Below are 14,300 nucleotides of genomic sequence, written 5' to 3'. Positions count from 1 at the left end.
TTTTTTTTTAAACACAATAATCCATTTTTAAACAATAAAATGCACAAACATTGTGTATATTTGTTTAGATGTCATTTAGTAGAATTCCTTTTTTCATTTTAAGCTTGAACGTCATATATGCTTCAGCATGAAAGACAAGCATACCATTACGGACCTCCCTCCAATAATACTTGGGAGATTGTTTCTCATGATGAAATGTGTGCTAAATGGCAAAACCAAAGTGTGCCAGTGCAGCTAGGAATACATGAAGGGCTCCTCTCTTAGCCCATTAAAGAGTTTTCCCCTCCATTTCCTTATTTGTTCTTCTTCATTCCTCTGTATAGAGCTTGCAGCTGTAAAGAAACACAGGAAGGTACTGGCATAGCTGCTACGGATCAGCCTGTAACTGTGTGCTCATAGGAGAAGCCCAAGAGCTGCTTGAAACATCAACCAATCCGCAAGCAGCTGCCTGAATCCTGCCTGGTAACAGGCGGCAGACAAAGAGAAGGTCATGGAAACAGGAATTGGAAGCAGAGAGGGGGAGAAGCTGGAAGCTAAACAGCATTACACAATAAGGTTTACATAATATCATCAGTCTAGAACAGCACTGGCACAGGGTTCCTGGAGTACACATGGTGCCAGCCAAGAAGCACCACAACCATAAACATTTGCCAAGGCACAAGAACTACATGGAAGAAGCAAAACCCTGGATCATGAAGTTCAGTGCTCAAATATGCAAGTCTACTTAAAATGCAGCTAAATCAAGGCAAGTGAGAGAGCAAGTGGTCAGAAGTATTTTGTTCTAGACAGAGGGTCCCAGAGAATGAAAGCGGTGAATAGGATCTACCTTGTATGTACCAGCTCATAAAAAGCAGTTTTCAGTCGAAATCCTCTACGGCCACATTAATATAAATTGTCAGACATTTTAAAACTATTTTCAAAGAAAACAATAACCGTTTGCAATCTGTTCTTACAGAACTTGCGCTGAAATAATGTGCCAAGAGCTTGTTCTCCTACCACTGATCCAGCTCTACTTATCTGATGGGATGCAAGATGTGTACCACCAGCCCACTGAGCGCCACACACAACCATGCCTTTATTTTAAAAGGTAACAAACAAAACAGAGGACATGTGATAAGTGAAGGTAGCATTTCTTTGAGCACACCACAGATAAATTGAGTTTTCCTCCCTTCTAGGCTCAAATTATGTTAGTGCCAGCCAAACAATGTGAAAGAACGAGCCATTTTCTAAATAAAAATTACACCGCAATCCCATCCTATTTCACCTACTGCACGTACAGCACAAGGTTAACTGTGATAAAAAAAAATTAAAAAAAAATAGAGATGTTTAGCTGGCAGCCAACCAGATAACAACTCCCGAAAGTCTACCCGGCAACAGAGTCCCACCAGGCGGTCAGCAAGAGCACCAATGAGGGGGTTTGCCTTAAAACAACAAGGTTTTTCAAAGGGCTGCTAAATGACACAAGGAAAAGTTACAGAATTCCAGCTTGAGAAATGGAGCTGCACAGAAGCACTCGCCCAAAAGTGCAGCACGCAGCTGGCTTTCTGTGATACGAAATGTTGAATCAGAAACGCTGCTCGCATTCAACTTGGATTCCAGTATGGCAGCCACCAGCTTTTCCATTCTCCAAACACCCCACAGCGCCCCTGCTTTTCTGGTGCCCCTACAGAAGCATCCAAATCAGTGTTTTATCACAAGTGCAATGACTTTTGCCTTGAAAGCAGGAGTGCCTCTCCCCATCCTTGCAAACTGCCCCTTGAAGAACCAGTTCAGTACAACACTGAAGTCCGCACGTGTCTCTATGCCCAAGAAAAACACCCAGGTGTGTGGTTACGTCGTCAGTAAACTACAGTAAATCCACAGGATAGCTTCAAATAGGTCATGTACTGTACTCAATCGACAACTTCATGTGCAAACGAACTATGTTCTTGCCACTTCGGCGCCACAGTGAATTAAGCAGTTGTCCTGCATCTTGTCTACCTCCACAGGATGACAATGCCATCGACTCTGGCTCATGAACTCATTTCTCATACTACATCAGTAATTTTAGAATTGTTTTCCCAATAGGCTGTGATGCCTCATGGGAAAATAGGCATTCCACATGGGAAAAAAGGAATGTCCGGTCCATTGACACAACTAAGATCTTTCATCTGCTGGTGGTTTTGCAGAATTGTCCTTACAAGGTTCATCAGTTTATGCCTTCATAAATATTAAACATAACAAAAGATACTTCTGAAGATATAAGAATGGTAAACAAACCAGAATCTTTCCTATACAACTTTTGATTAAAATACATACTCTGGTTAGCCTTCTACAGGCAACTCAAGCACCTTAGAAACACCCACTCTTTAGCAAATGAAGCTTCATATCTTTCTCCAAGAACAGTTTTGTCTTTTTCTATAACCTAAATGTTAACAGCCATTTAGGTCATTAAAGGTAAAATCGCTTGACTGGAACTCAGCCAGAGCAACAACGATAGATGCTGTTTTCTTACTTCCTACACCGCTAGAGATTTCAACTTATATCTGTAACTCAAAATGTAAGCTTTCAAAATAGGTGTGAGATCTCCAAACACTAAACAGGTAGTGCTGTTTGAAACATAAGTAATAGCACAAGCTAATGCACCGAGTATGTTTTTGTCTGCAAGAAATGGATTACTGAAGTTTTAGATGAGTTTTATATGAGTTGAATTTGTGCATTTTAAGACACATTTGTTGAATATTGAATATTTACTATACTCAGCTTATACTGCAGTTCCATCTTTGCCACAGGATTAACAATTATTACACTTAAACATGAGGAGGAGCTAATAATTCCATAGAAGTGGACCCTAACTGCCAGAACACATCTACAAATTAAAATGCTTATAAAACGTCTGATGTTCCAAACTCAAAATCTGAACAACCCAAATTAATTATTCATGTACATGCAGACCAAAAAATACAAGAAACTCTGTGGAAAAAAGTCCTTGGAGAAATTTCAAGTGAAAATTAAAACAGGCTACAGCTGTAACAAGGAACCACTAATATATGCAGAACTGGATCCTTTTAAGCCAGATCTCTTTACAAGTCTTCTGTTAGATAAAATGCAGAATAACACTATCTTAAGGAAAAATTTGCTATATTTACCCTTAACATTCTGTGAAGTATTTTCTAAATAAGTTCACACATTACGTATGCACCTAACTGTGGTGATGTAACCTTGGCTTTCGAACACTTGCAACTTGGTGATATGAGACTTCAGAGGTGACCTGTCTGACACCAGCAGCAGTCCCTGGGGTACACTTCTCAAATGCCAGAAGAAACAGAAGTCAAAAGAGAACTTGCAACAAAACAGTTGACGCTGAATTAAAATATTAGGAAGCATTTATCATGCGTCCCAGCACCTTCTAGAAGTTTTTTGGAAAGATGACATTTTCTGAGTAATGAAAAAGCAACCTCTAAAATGGAACTAGAACAGCAGCCGATGAGTTGGCTGGGGGAACCTGCTGTTTATAAAGTGTTATCAGTATTCCCTCTAGGGAAGCCATCCTTTCTCAGGAGGGGCTGCGCACCTGCTGCCTTGCTTGCTTAGCCCAGTCCTTCCACACAAATTCCCCACTGAACTCTCACCATGCGCATCTCCTCGGGTTGGAGGAGGCAGCTCTTCAGCATGGGAAGGAACCAGCTGTTTCATCATTTCCCATTAAAGCCTGCTAGGGACTTATCATCATCTTTATATTTTGGAGGCAAGACTACTGCTTCCCTGTTTTCCACCAGAACTGTTGGATTCCCTCTCTGTGGGTGCAGGGGAGCCCCTGCAGCTACTGTACTGGACTGCAGACAATCTGCATCCCTGCTCGCGATTGGCTGTGGGAGAAGCTTCTTCTCACACAATCTGCAACCGCAGGGCAGAGTCACCGCCACATGCCCGTGCAAGTCTGCCCAGCACTGAAGCGTGTGGGGGAGGTGCGAGGAACGGCAAACACAAGGGACAGGGGGACACTGGACCTCAGACTTTGCGCTACGAGCAGAGGTGTGAAGCATACGCGTGGTGCATACGTGCCCTCCAGTTTTGGTGTGGTTTGGCTTTTTTTAAAATAGAAAAAGTCATTCCAGAAGCACCGCAGTTGTACTCTTTCAAAATCAAACTAAAACTCTTATGTGCACTTTTTCTTTTCCGTCTCCTTCATTTCTGAGCAAGAATGAACAGAAACCATCTTGTCTTACACTGTTTAATGTTGCACGTCAGTTTGGCGACACGATGACTCAATTTTCCACCCCACCACAAGAGATGTCATTGAATCCTCATTAACGGTGGTCTCCTATCCTCTTGGCGCCCCTCGGCAGGTCACACCTCACCATACACACCGGACAACCTGTGCGCTCATGCTAAAGAAAGAGGGATCTGGGAAGGTCAGCAGGCTGAACCAAGGTAAGAAACTAAACAGACAAAGCATCTTCAGAACAAAAATGCAATACAGAACAGGATAAGTAAACACACAATTTTTAAACCACTACGTAAATACACGTCCTATTACGAATAACAGCTGCAATGATCTACCCATACAGCACTGTGCCACTTCCAATCTGTAGAATGGCTATTATGTACACAAGTCTGACCTTTAGAACTACTGAACTGACAGCATTAACTCTTCTAACCACACCAGAAGCAAGGAAAGAGATTTCCGCACTTTCCTATCTGCCACACCTGTCCCCAGGTTTCTGTTTCATTAACGTTTTAAAGGCAGGTGAAAACCAACACAGCGAGAAGGATGAGAACAGCACCCAGTGCGCATGGGGCATGTATGGTTGCCTAATCCATATCTTTGGCAGCCTGAAAAGCACCATCTAACATAAAAGTATATCCGTACTTTCTACAAGGCCATCACAATTAAAAAAGGATAGAAGTTACAAAGGTGGCCAAAGCAGATGGTCACAAGGTGACCACTGGCAAGGGCTTATAGCTTCTGAATGACTCTACAAAACAGAATCACAACTATTAACCAGAAATCACAAGAGGAAGGTTTAAAGTGAAGGAAGACGAACATTTGAATGTAAGAAATCTTCAAAATAACAGCAGAAGAAAAAAAAATTAAAAATTAAGTTTCGTGTAAAAGCCACAATTTATCGAAACTTTATTACTGGTATGTACTGTTAGAACTATTTGTCAAAAGCATCCTTCAAGGATGCTAGCTCATTCCATAGATGTTAATTAGCAACTTCTAATCAACTTTGTTAGCAACTGTGCCCCCCTGCCCACAGGACTGTTATCAACCATGCCTAAATGTTTTCCAAAAGAAACTAATGCTGGGGAAGGATGGGGACTGAAAAAAATGTATCAACTTATTATTCTCTTCATTATGAGGTGCAAAAAAAAGAAAAGTGTGTTTTCAGTGTTGGTAACCCACTATATTACTACGCTAAGAATCCTTGATAATGAAAGTAATTCATGTTTTCACAATTATAAGTAGTCACTCTCTAATAATTAATTTCTATGGCAGTCAATTTCTTATTACACCAAGCATACAATAGTGTAATATTTATTTACCCTAGTAAAAGTGTACAGCAGCAGGTTAAATTCTCTTTGGTCAATGGGCAGACAATTATTTTTCGGTACTTTCTGCTAGGCAGATTTGTCACAGGTCTCCAATTTGTAAGGACTTGTAAAAAAATTACCCGAGGTATTATCCAAACTGCACTTTAAATGTTTCATAATCAAACACGTAAGCAACCATAGCATAGATGATTCTTCAACTCAAGCACGCTTACAACAAGCTCTGCAGACACTGACTGCCAGACTTATACTATTTCTTTGCTAAGCTGACCAAGGAATGGGAAGCAGAAAGGGCACAAACACAAGCCTGTTTCTTTATATAGTGCCAATAATGGAAATAAACATCAAGATCAATAGAACTAGTTTGAATGGAGGTTTGATGGCAAAAAGTACCTGAAATGGTATTGATTCTTGCTGTATTCTTCTTGAACCTTCAACATATCCATTGCTTATTACATCTGCAGCAGTCAGTAGCCTTACAATCTTGCTATACTCCATTTGCCTGAGTTGTTTCCAGACCAACTATAACATTATAGAAACATTTATCTTTCCTATCCATGTTATTGAATGAACATCAGTAACAAAATTGCACCCACTCAATTTTGCATTGGCATTACATTATGCAGTATGCAGTCATGTTTGTTTATGAAGGATGAAATAAAGCCAATTATGATGGAAGCACCAGTGAGGTGGCATGTGAACTCAGATCAAGGACCTCAGCCACATTAAAGCTAACCTTTTAGTTCAGCTCAACGAGTGAGAAAAGCTTCAATCCGGAGTAGTTGTCTGATGCTACTCACCACACAGTCACAGACAGCACTTAAGCCAGCAGGCAGAAGGGGGAACAGAGAACCACTTCAACAGCAGCGTGTTGCATACCAGCCTTTCGGTATCAACTTACATTACCTGTACAACTACAGCACTGAGCTAGATCAGGGAGCTTAACCTCCAGATATGTATGTAATAGGAGCAGTGCTTTGTTGAACTCAGCTCCTTGAGCTGGCTGACAACAATCACAGGAACACAGGGGCTGCTGCACCAGAACATGCAGAACAGTCATGGGTTTTTCTGTGTAGGTGTATGACTCAAGGACCTGCCATAACAGACAGGCAGACCTTCCAGAGGCTGACAAAGCACTACAGGTGTCCCACCAACTCATCTTCATCTGGTTATTCAGGCTTTTTAGGGACAGGACAAGGAGACTGTTCTCACAATGCAATATATTTGATATCTTCAAGCGTACGTCTTCTTAATTATTTTTAAATGCTCATAATGACTCCTGAGATGTAAAAGCAACAGTGCAATAATATTAACTACATTTGTAATAATATGTAGTTATTTCTAGAAAGCTTAAAGATAGAGATTTAAAGATCTAATTTAATTCCTGATTTTAGACTGTACTAGATAACACATTGGTGGAAGGACCCTGAAACACACACTGCTTTTAGACAGAGTATTAAGAAGAAAGGGAGATAAAATTTGCCTCTGTTCTGTGGACAGTAACAAGCTCCTAATGAGAATTTTTACTTAAATATTTCCAGACTTAAGCACTCAATTAGAGATTAAAAAAATATTGATAGTACTCGGTATTAGAAATTCAATAAAATTAATATTAGTAAAGAAGATACGTAAATCCATACTATCTCATCCCTTTAAAAAGATTTCAGTGAACATCCTGCAATATGTGCATACATTTCAGTCTCAATTTAAAAAAAAGAAAATGATAATTTGTGGTAGCTCATACAAATAAACATGCACATTAAGCTTTCTGCCAACTGACCCAATGGTAATAGAGTCTGTTATCACTAAACTTTTAATTTGTGCTTTAAATTAGATGACAAACTTTATCCCATAACATCCTAAAGCATTCCTGGTCACATGAAGCCAGAGCTATATGCACCTGAACTGTAAAAATATTCTGTGAAAATTCTGTACTTGCTCATCTATTTGGATTACCTATTAATTTAACTGCAGTTTCAATAAAGGCTGGAGGATGACATGATTGAGAGCAGCCCTGCAGAGGACTTGGGGATGCTGGTTGATGAGAAGCTCAACATGAGCCAGCAATGTGTGCCCACAGCCCAGATGCCAACCGTATCCTGGGCTGCATCAAAAGAAGCATGGCCAGCAGGAAGAGGGAGGTGATTCTGCCCCTCTATTCCTCTCTTCTGAGACCTCATCTGGAGTATTGTGTCCAGTTCTGGAATCCCCATCACAAGAAGGATATAGAACTGCTGGAACCAGTCCAGAGGAGGGCTACAAATATGATCAGAGGTCTGGAGCATTTCCCATATGACAGCAGGCTGAGAGAGTTGGGATTGTTCAGCCTGGAGAAGAGAAGGCTCCAAGGAGACCTTACAGCGATCTTCCAGTACCTGAAGGGAGCCTACAAGAAAGCTGGGGAGGGACTGTTCACAAAGGCTTGTAGTGATAGAACCAGCGGCAATGGGTATAAACTGGAGGGGCAGATTTAGACTAGACATAAAGAATTTCTTCACTATGAGGGCGGTGAGGCACTGGCATAGGTTGCCCAGGGGAAGCTGTGGCTGCCCCATCTCTGAAGTGTTCAAGGCCAGGTTGGATGGGGCCTGGGGCAGCCTGGTCTGGTGGGAGGTGTCTCTGCCCATGGCAGGGGAGTTGGGGCTAAGTGATCTTTAAAGTCCCTTACAACCCAAATCATTCTATGATTCTCTGAATTTAGTGACTTGATATCAATTTTAAACAAATCAGGAAAAGTAATTAATGAAGAGTATATTTATAACCCACAGCTAGTTTAGAAGGCTATACTTAATGTTTTATTATTCCAAACAAGCAGAAAATATCATCATCACGAAGTTGAGTATTGCATCAACTAAAAAGGTCAGGCTGCCGAGAAACATCCATGCCTAATGTGCCAGAGGGTCCTTAAGGGAATACAGCTACTGAAGCTTGAAATGGCTAGGCCTAAAACTAATTACATCCAACATAAACAAGATTTGCAAAATTCCTGTGTCTGCATTTGACAATCAAAGAGAATAGTCATTTGTGACAAGGACCAACAGAGAGAAGTAACCCCCTAAGGAGTCGCACATTAGAAATTTTCTTTTGAGATTTGGGATAATCTTTAGTAGAGGTTGACAGCATTAAAACGTCTTCCTTCCTGACCCCTCCTGAACATTTTTCTACAAAGAAAGAAAACCGATTTCCTTGGCCTTATTATTTCCTGGAGACAAAATAATAAAATAATAATTTTGAAATTTCAACTTGAGAAAACATATTAGGAAAAGAATAAGCAAAATAACACTCCTCCTCCCCAAACACTTGTTTTGCTTAGGATACACCAAACAACTGTAGATTTTGCTCACCTAAACCTCTTTACGAAGTATTAAAGACAGCTTAAAAGTAATCACCTGTTGTTTTTAATTACATAATATAGTATGACTTCACAGTAAAAACAAATAATTATACCTTCCTGTGTGTCTTATCAGCATTTAGTATCCAGGGATTAAAATCACTTGTAGAATTCATAGCTTTCAAATAATTTAAAAATACAGAGAACAACAAAAAAAGCTAACATAAACAAGCTATAATGTAGCTTTACGGAGTTCCCCAAAGTCACCTATAAATACAGTAATTCGAATTTTATGCAGCGTTCCCATCTCAGGAGAACTAGTATCTAATGAGCAATCTGACCATTGCCACTACTGGCAAACTCGTTTGGATTAGACAACTCTCTCCTTTTGCCAGCTACCTATAATCACCCCTGCCTTCAATTCAGATACCAAGTATTGATCTTGAACAAGGCATGCAGAAATTGTCACATTTACAATACTGAAATAATTTGCAATAAATATTCTAGATATGACTGTTCCAATCTCAACTGATTGCATTCACTCCTTCAGTTGCCGTGGAAGAGTTTCAAACATTGAAGTACCCAATCTAAAACCATGTACAGGCAATAAGTTATGCATGGATTCAACAGCAATTAAAAAATGCTGTTAAACAGATGAAAATAAATCCGAATATATAAAAAAAGACCATAAAAATCCCCCTCCAACAACAGTTTTGCACATAGCTAATTTACCTTGTTTATCCTTTCTGTCCTCACACATACTTGAATGAGAACATCAAGCATTCCCTAGACTTAAGACTACCAGAGAAAGACAGACACCCAGTTCATGCAGGGGAAGCACAAACATAGTAGAGGGGAAGACACAAACAGGAGATAGGAATCTTAGTTCTAACTGCATTATGAAAAAAATCAATTGTGATCAGAGTGAGGAACCAGTCAAATTCAGTTTTATTATGCTTGGTACTTCGTGACTCCTTTGCTAAGACAGAACTGACTTAGCCCTCTACTGAATTGCATATAAGTTGCACACACTTCACTGATGGAGAACTGAGCCGTAGAGAAAGAATAAAAAACTGGCTTATTCAAGATTAGACAAAAACCCTAGAAGTAAAACCAAACCAGAACTGCATGAACGTGAGGAAAAAAAACCCAAACGAACAACCTAACACTACTATTTAGGACTCTTGGGTCTCACTTACCTTCTAATTCATTCATGCTTTGTCTTGACTAAAAATAACAGAAAAACAGTAGCAAACTAGTTCCTTTTTTTTTTTTCCCCACAATTACATTTGTAGCCTATTACCACACTCACTTAAAGGTGTATTTTGAATCTGCCTAGTACTCTAAGGTGCTTTGAGAAATACAATGAAACTCTTTTTTCTATTCAGTTAATGCAAAAAGGACACATAGCAAAGGCTACACATGGCAACAATCTGGTGCTGTTTCTGATTTACAAACATCTTGTAGCTGCATATATAGGAAGCCCAAGACAAACAGAATGTTTTCAGAATATTTTACCTAAGGGAGTGTTAAACTCCTATGCCCTCAGCACTTAAGCTTTTTTCAAGCCCATTTCCTAGGCTATCCTACAATTCAGAATATTTCTAGCACTGGTGGCATGTTTGGAAAGGTACTCCCGATGACACTGTTGAGCTTTCTGTATTTGCACATTAAGCGTACCGGTTTCTTAGCCTGATCTCTCTGAAGGAGTTGCCAATAAAAGCAAACCGAAGAGTGGTTTGTTACTGCTACCAATTGTCAGGCAGAATAACTAGGAACCTTAGGCAATCTGTCCAGGAGCAGCAGGACACAACCTGAAAAATGGATCTCTATTTTTTCCATGATACATCCAGATAACTAGACTGAGTCTTGCTTCCTTCCAACTAAATTTGTGTTTAGCACATCTGAAATACAACTGAAGTAACCTTTGCTGGCAAATGCCACCAATGCAGAGATTTAGTCGTCTCTACTGGACAGCATCCTCTCCGGACAGGCTGGCACTAAGTAGTTCTAATGAGAAGCAGTACCAAGACAAGCACAGCGACTCCAAAGGACCCAATACAACCACTTACATTTCTATTCTCTGGTACCCTTTGGAACAAAAAGGCAAAACAAAAAAAGCTTTATTTGTGCTGATACCATTGCAGGCTACCTTAAAAAAAGTGGCTAGAGTAAGAAAAAACAATAAGCAGGCAGAAAAACATACATACACAAACCCAGGAAGTCTTTTCTACATCTTGTCACATTAAAAATAACAAAAAAACTATGAAAATAAGGGATTTTTCCAGTTCTGCATAAATTACTCTTTTCAATATTGGCTTTGGAATTTTCCTAGGAGAGAAAATAAAGCATCTCCTCTGGCTTGTCAAAAGTTATACGTGTGCCAGCTGATGAGCTGACTGCTGCTGCACAGAAGCTACTCCCTAAGAGCACTTCCTCAACCTCAGGCAGGTACAATAACTTGAGATTCCTTTTACTTCTATCCAAAGAGAAAATCTCATAAAGCTTGTAGGACAGTTTCCATTTTTAATTCTTATATAATTAAGCCCTGTTCAGGACTTACAAGCAAAACCTTCTGAGGGAATATGCTGCCAGATCACATCAACGAGACAGGCACTAAGAATGAATGGAGAAGTCATGGTATACAGAAACGCCAAGACTCAGTTTTAAGTCTGCTAGGACCTTTATTTTGTTTTGGGATCTTCTGCATTGAAAAGCATATGTGAAATGTAGTCTTCAGAGAAAGAGATCTTTTAGACTTTTCTGAATAACCCCTGGAAAATACCAGCCCAAGAATACTACCTTGCTTCAAAATCCAGACCTAATGGTTGAGCTGCTGACCACAACTCTGAGTGCAACCATCCAGACAATTTCTTATCCACTGAGTGGTTCACCCATCAAATCCATGTCTCTCCAATTTAGAGACAAGAATATTGTGTGGGACAACGTCAAGTACTTTGCACAAGTCCAGGTAGATGAAGTCGGTTACTCTTCCCTTACCCACTAATGCCATAGCCCCATTGCAGAAGGACAAATTTGCCAGGTCTGATTCGCCCTTAGCAAAGCCATGCTGGCAGACACCAATTATCTCCGTTTTTATCATGTGCCTCAGCAGAGCTTCCAGGAGCATCTGCTCTACGATCAGGTGAGACTGACCAGCCTTGTAGTTCCCTGGTCTTCCTTTTTTCCTTTTTTTAAAAGCATGAGATATGTTTCCCCTTTTCTAGACAGTGGGAACTTCAAACTGCCACGACTTCTCAAATATGACGGATGGTGACTTAGCAACTTAATCCACCAGTTCCCTCAGGATCCATGGATGCATCTCATCAGGTCCCATGGACTTGTACACCTTCAGCTTCCTTAGATGGTCTTGCACCTGACCACCTCCTACAGTGAGCAGTTCTTCCATCTCTCAATCCCTGCCTTTGCCTTCTGTGACTTGGGTGGTGAGGCATGACTCCTTGCCAGTGAAGAGTAAGGCAAAAAACTTGAGTACCTTCTCCATATCCTGGATAACCAAGCGTCCCATTTCCTTCCAGAGGCAGCCCACATTCTCCCTAGTCTTCCTTTTATCACTAACATACCTACAGGAGCTTTTCTTGTTGTCCTTGACATCCTTGGCCAGATCAGGGCTTTAGCTAGGTTCCTCACTGATTCCTGGCTGCTCAGACAATTTCTCTGTATTCCTCTCAAGCTACCTGTCCTTGCTTCCACGCTCTGCTGACTTCTTTGCATTTAAGTTTGTCCAGAAGCTACTTTCTCATCTGTGCAGGCCTCCTGGTGTTTCTGCTTGGCTTGCTCTTTGCCGGGATGTATCACTCCTGAGCTTGGAGGAGCTGATCCTTGAATATTAACAAGCTTTCCTGGATCTCTCTTCCCTCCAGGACTTTATTCCATGGTACTCTACCAAGCAGACCCCTGAAAAGGCCAAAGTCTGCTCTCCTGAAGTCTAGGGTAATGAGCTTGCTGCATGCCCTCCTTGATGCTCTAAGGATCTTGAACTCCACCATTTCATGGTACACTGCAGCCAAGGCTTCCCTTGAGCTTCGCATCTCCCACCATCCCCTCTTTGTTGGCAAGAGCAAGGTCCAGCATAGCAACTCTCCTCATGGGCTCTTCTGTCACTTGGAGAAGGAAGTTATCATCAAGGCACTCCAGGCTTGGACCCTGTTGTATTGTCCCTCCAATAGATATCGCAGTGGTTGAAGTCCGCCATGAGGACCAGTGCTTGCAAATGTGAGGCTGTGCCTATATGCCAACAAAAGATCTCATCCGCTCGCCCTACTTGATCCAGTGGCCTCTATCATTCCCACAATATAATGTCACCTGTCCCTGCTTTCCCTTTAATCCTGACCTATAAGCTCTTGGTTGGCTCCTCATCTATCTCCAAGTGGAACTCCATGAACTCCAGCTGGTCACTGATATAAAGGGCAACACCCCCTTCTTTTCTTCCTTGCCTGTCCTTCCTAATGAGCCTGTCGGGATGGAGGGATACACTCCAGTCAAAGGATCCATCCAACCACGCCTCCGTGATGCCAATGAGGTCATAGCCTGGCAGTTGAATGCACTTTGACTCTAACTCCTCTGTTCATTCCCCACGCTACATGCATTTGCATAGAAGCATTAGGGTTGGGCCCTCAGCGGAGCTGACTCACTGGCTGGAGTAGCTGGAATTCCTTTGTGCTGCTCCTCAAGTGCTCTTCTTCCCTGTGATCCTTCTCAGACTCTGGGCATCTACTGCTGGCACTGGCATCAAACAGGTAAGAGAGGGATAGATTGAGATTCTCCTTCCCCAGTAACTTTAGTTTAAAGCCCTCTTCACCACCACGGCAAGCCTATGACTTAAGATGTCCTTTCCCTTCTCTGACATCATCAGCCTCCAGTAGGTCACATTTCTCAAAGCAAGTCCCATGGCCTAACTATCCAAACCTCTGGCTGCAGCACCAGACCTTCAACAATAGATGACAATCAGTTGAGGGCCAGTATTGAGCAGATCCACGCAAAACAGCTCAAGACGTTGCAGAAGAACTGAATGTTGGCCATTCAACAGTTGCTCGACATTTGCAACAAACTGGAAAATCAAAAACAGCTCAACAAGTGGATGCCTTTTGAGCAAGAAAATCAATCCATTTCTTGATTTCAGAGTGAAGCATGACAAAAATTGAGTTTATATGACAACCAATGGCACTCTGTGCAGTGGCTGGACTGAGGAGAAGCACCAAAGCACTTCCCCAAACCAAAGCTGCATCAAAAGAAGGTTATGGTCACTGTTTGGCGCAACTGTAATCAACCACTACAGCTCCTTGAGTTCTGGCAAAACCAATTCTTCTCCATGATGACGCCTGACTGCATTCGTCACGGATGACTCTGCAGAAGCTGCACAAACTGGACTATGAAGCTCTACCTCACCCAGCTTAATTACCAGTTCTCGCTC

General features: G+C 41.3%; 1 protein-coding gene across 1 annotated transcript in view; it reads right to left on the bottom strand.

Moving 5' to 3' along the window:
* ATF7IP (activating transcription factor 7 interacting protein) overlaps positions 1 to 14,300 on the bottom strand; it is a 97,061-nt gene that overhangs the window by 56,443 nt on the left and 26,318 nt on the right. The gene's annotated exons all lie outside the window — the stretch shown is intronic.

The sequence above is a fragment of the Phaenicophaeus curvirostris genome, chromosome 1 (genome assembly GCF_032191515.1).
Source record: "Phaenicophaeus curvirostris isolate KB17595 chromosome 1, BPBGC_Pcur_1.0, whole genome shotgun sequence".
NCBI lineage: Eukaryota > Metazoa > Chordata > Aves > Cuculiformes > Cuculidae > Phaenicophaeus > Phaenicophaeus curvirostris.
The sequence above is the reverse complement of the archived record's forward strand: the minus strand, read 5'-3'. Positions and strand labels throughout refer to the sequence as shown.